At 36.1% G+C, this 5378-nt stretch overlaps 1 protein-coding gene across 1 annotated transcript in view; it reads right to left on the reverse strand.

The window, feature by feature from the left end:
* Nucleotides 1-5378, reverse strand: part of LOC106876285 (neurogenic protein big brain-like) — a 429470-nt gene that overhangs the window by 379064 nt on the left and 45028 nt on the right. The gene's annotated exons all lie outside the window — the stretch shown is intronic.

A 5378-nucleotide genomic window follows, 5' to 3' on the forward strand; every position in this document is an offset into this window, starting at 1 on the left:
ATATATATATATATATATATATATATATATATATATAGAAATGTTTACTTATTTAATCTTATACTGATTTCAGTAATTGCACCATGTTGAAACGCCGTTTTTATATGATCACAATCGACCTTAGTTGTTATTTTCAATCTGGTAATTATATCATCGGTAACCATTTGTCGCACTGTTATATTACGGAACACAAAGAGACAACCCTCAGACAACCCGATGTGAATATAAACAGGCACAGACAACAACAACAACAACACACATACACACATACACACACACGCAATAATTATGTTGTTGCTTTTAACATTCCTTTCTGTTATGGGCACAAGACCTGACATTTGCGGGGACGCTGCTAGTCGATCGCATCGACCCCAAAACTAAACTGGAATTTATTTTAACGAAACAAAATCCAATCAACCCCATCCCATCGAAGGATGAAAGGAAAGGTCGACCTCGGCGAAATTTGAACTCAGAACATGAAGACGGATTAAATGCTGTTAAGTTTTTCGTCCGGCGCGCTTAAGCCTCTACCAGCTCGCCGCCTTTTTGCTGTTTTTAACATTAATAACTAACTTCTACAATGTGTGTGCGCGCACACACTCACATTAACAACTTCCATAGTTTCGGGCAGCAGGAAATATCTAACACAAATAATTGTAGATAACAATAGTCACCATCATGCAAATGCATATACCCATAAAAAGAAGAAAAAAATCACGCAGTCTGACAGCAGAAGTAGGAATAACAGGAACACCAAAAAGATTGCGATCGATATTAAAAAATTTCGATGCAAAGCTTTATGATTTAAACGACATAGAAACATTGCATACTTTCGAACTAAAAAGGAAACTTGTATGAGGTAGGTCAACTAATTTGAAACTGCAGTCAAATATCCGTCATAACGTACATAATATAGCTCTTGATACACAACATGTGAAATGAAGGCTGGATGGTCACAGCGGAAAGATATTTGTTCATAATCTGCCGGATTAGAGATCATAACAGCTTCCGAATCAACGCAGACACGATCATATATGGTAGCTTGTACTGCTGGAAATACTTGTCAAATCTCCCTCAAATCACATCTTTAATTCTTATATTGGATAATGTAATCCCAGATTCACTATGCCTGAGAAAAGTTAAATGGTCTTACAATTCGTTGATGATGGGTCTAATTGATCAATGCTGGTCAGCGGCCATATAATATCCAACGAAGTGAGTTTTCCACACAGATATTCTACTCCTTAACACGCCAAAGAGAAAAATGATTGTGGAAGTTGGTCTTCAACCAAATAATAAACACCTCAGTTCACTGCATTATGATGAACCACATGAAGGTGCTGAGTGGCGGTTATGTATAGTGATTCTTAGGAATTATATTTTATGGATTAGTTTCCCATCCGTTATCTTTCGCCAGTCTACATAAATTTGAGCGCTGGAAAAACGGACGAATTTCTGTCCAGTAAGTTATAATTCTTCGCCCCTAGATTACTGAGGTGGCAGAAACAATAGAACCCCGCACTAAATAAATGTCTAGCATCGTTTATTTTCTATTTTCTTTGTTTTGAGTTCAAAATCCGCTATAATCAACTCCTCTCTCCATCTCTTCGCGGTACATCGTAATACACCGCCGTATACGCTGAAGACGATGTACAGCGACAAAAATTAGATTCGCAGACGATTACGTCTGATTTCCCGCCTCAACCAGCGATGAGCAGAATTTCATCCTTGTAGGTATTTACATTACAGTGGATTGTGCCGTTAAATTCTGAGAACGCTTTTCCTGATAATATTGTGTCATCGAGAATAAAATGTAAACCATTTAAGTTCACACAATCATCAGCAGCAATTTTCTGCTTCACATGAAAATCCTCTGTTTTCATCGGTTAATCGCTACCAAGAAATGGGTAATAGCTACCAAAAAATAGTTAATTGCTACCGAGAAATAATTTAGTGCTAACAAGAAGTAGTTAATTGCTGTCAAGAAATAGCTTATCGCTGTCGGAAAATAGTTGATTGCTAACAAGAAATGGTTATTTGCAACAGTTAATATAGTTATTTCTATCAACAATTGGCAAATCGCTACCAAGAGACGATTAGTTACTACTCAGAATAGTTCATTGCTACTAATGAGCACTTAACTGCTAACAGAAACTACTTCCAAAATTAAAAACATTATTGAAAATTTAAACCAGTCTAGCAACACGAAGAAATATCTAGTAATTCAAATCAATTTAAATCATCTTGTATAAGAATACATACAACAGGACTTTCTTAAACAATAAGAACAAGTATTGTTAATACAATTCATTTCACCTTAATTGTGTTCAGTGTAATTAAATCTCATTTTAATTTTTACAAGTGCAACGTTAATTTCAAAAGGTCATTAAAAAAAAAAAGTCTGTTGTTTTACTTTATTTTTCTTTAAATTTTTGCCTTCGGTGAAACTCTAAAGCTTCATTGCTAATTGCTATGTCTCACGGTAAGTCGCAAACACACTTTCCCCGCCGTTACCATGTCAATCTCCGTATCTGTAATAGTGTTTAGGTGTTTCAGGAAGTGATGAGGGCGATGTGTTTCGCCGATGCCACATATTCTATATTATTCATCTATAACTCTTCATTTGCAATTGACTCTACTCTCACACATTTTCTAGTGCACAACTATGTGCAATTAATGAATACTGTGTAAATGATTGAAGCATAATCCTTATGAATGTATTCTATTTACATGTCAAGTATTTTCAATATCATTCCATTTTCAAGTGTTTGCTGTTATCATTTGAATTTTCAAATTGTTCAAATAAATGATGTCAAAAATCCGAAGCCAAATTAAAGGCTGAATAAATGAAACATTTCTTTAAAAAACAGAAAATGAAGCCTTAGTTTACAATTTTAATTATTCTTGAAGTTTATTCAAAGGTCAGCTCTGATCCAGCAAGCTTATCAAAAACGTTTTAGCTTCGACCGCCTTACCTTTCCTTTCCTGTTGCAGCATATCAAGGATTATATTGTTCAGTATATAATACTTTTTTTTTTTAATGCCGCGACACATGAGAGAGATTTAGTTGTTAATTCCAACGAGTGGGTCAGAACAACATAGAAGCTTCTTCGTTGGTTCAGAAAATTCAAATTTGAGAGTGACGGAGTGGCAGGATGGGTAGAATGCCGGAAAAAGTGCCATGTTTTATTTAGGTAAGTCTCCTTAAACCAGATCCTATGTATGTCGAATTGCCTTTCATCTTTTAAGAATCTTTAAGCATAGTAGCAATCAGTAGAATTAGGAATCAATCCAAAAGTAATATATTTCTCACTAAAAGTATGTGATCTAGTAATTCGATTTCAAGTTTTGATTCTGGTGAATTTTTTATTTACAGTTAAAATGAAAGAATGAAAACAGCTGAAACTTTATAATTTTGACTTCAAATTCACCAGTAGTTCGAATGATCAAAGGACAAAAATAAAAACAAAAACAGCATTAAACTCTCCAGTGGTTAGTAGCAATAACAAATAATCGGCACATAAATTTTTATTGTGCAGTAAGTCGGGCAAATGTGTTGCAATCCCAATAGGCAAAATGGCGAATGCAATGCATTACTCCGAAGAATGACGTGGGAGATGCGCTGAAAGAATTATTCTACTCTACGTGGCTCATTTTTGTGCCTGAATATATAAAAATCTTAGCTTTAAAAAATTCCATTCGTTTGTTATGTTTTGTTTTTGTGTTTTCAATTTATGAAAACATTTTACGTGAAGATTTTATGTCAAACTAAAGGTAAAACTGAAACCTGAATCGAAATTCTTAGTTCCCTGGATCAAGTATTTCGTTCTAACACATTTGCCCTGGGTTATCTATCTCATTTAATCTGCTTTAGTATCCTGTCGAAAGTAACAATTCCACTGACTCAGTTGCAAAAATAATTTGTCACAAATATCAGAAATGTACGTTATTTACATTTGACGGATATTTGTCCTCATCTTGTTTGTTATTAACACAAGGTTTCGGCCAATATACCCTCCAGCCTTCAGCCTTCATCAGGTGTCTTAGGGGTAATTTCGAACCTGGGTTCTCATTCCTAAGGTATTTTTTGATGTTGTTATTATTATTATTCAGGTCACTGGCTGGAATCGAACTCGGAATCTTGGGGTTAGCAGCCGCGCTCTTAACCACTACGCCATATGCCCGTGGGCAATTACGGAGTGAATTTTAGGGCTTATAAATCTAATATTTTCCTATCCTTTCTTAATACCAGTTCCCATATGCTATTCATATCTGCACTCGGTCTGCTTAAGAGATTGTTGTGTCCTAGCATATGTGCTGCTTCTTTTAGTTTTCATATTTTCCAGTGGTGTTCTCTGTCTATTATTTTAACCTCATCCCACAAGGGGAGGCGGTCTCCATTTTTCCATACATGATCAGCTATACCCGATTTATCAATATCTCCTCGTGTCACAGCTTTGCGATGTTCCTCTAGCCTTATTTTGAGTGGGTCGAATTCTTCACGTAAAATGTTGACTTTTCTCCGAATGGACTGATTATATCCACAAGGAAGCGACTCAGCGGATGACATACTGAACCTATCAGTGATTCAAGAAAAACTAGTGACATCAGGACAGTATTCGAGAGTAACACAGCACTTCGCAAATATCTCCTTCGGGTAAAACCATCAATAGAAGAGAATATGACCAAAAACTGCGTGTACTCCATCCCATGCAGCTGTGGCGAGTTATACAAAGGCGAAACATGAAGCCCACCCAAAATAAGGGGAGAGGAACATCGCAAAGCTGTGACACGAGGAGATATTGATAAATCAAGTATAGCTGATCATGTATGGAAAAATGGAGACCACCTCCCACTGTGGGATGAAGTTAAAATAATAGACAGAGAACACCATTGGAAAATAAGAAAACTAAAAGAAGCAGCACATATGCTAGGACACAACAACCTCCTACGCAGACCGAGTGCAGATATGAATAGCATATGAGAACTGGTATTAAGGAAGGATAGGAAAATATTAGATTTATAAGCCCTAATATTCACCCGCCCAAGGGCATATGGTGTAGTGGTTAAGAGCGCGGCTCCTAACCCCAAGACTACGAGTTGGATTCCAGTGACCTGAATAATAATAACAATAATAATAATAACATTGAAAAATACCTTAGGAATGAGAACCCAGGTTCGAAATTTCCCCAAGACACCTGATGAAGGCTGGAGGGTATATCAGCCGAAACGTTGTGTTAACAACAAACAAGATGAGGACAAATATCCGTCAAATGCAAATAATGTACATAATTCCTCATCTGTGTACATAGAACTGTATTAACATCTGAAATGTTAAACAGCCCATAAGCAAGATATACTCACACATACAATTATAT

The sequence above is a fragment of the Octopus bimaculoides genome, chromosome 3 (genome assembly GCF_001194135.2).
Source record: "Octopus bimaculoides isolate UCB-OBI-ISO-001 chromosome 3, ASM119413v2, whole genome shotgun sequence".
Classification (NCBI taxonomy): Eukaryota; Metazoa; Mollusca; class Cephalopoda; order Octopoda; family Octopodidae; genus Octopus; species Octopus bimaculoides.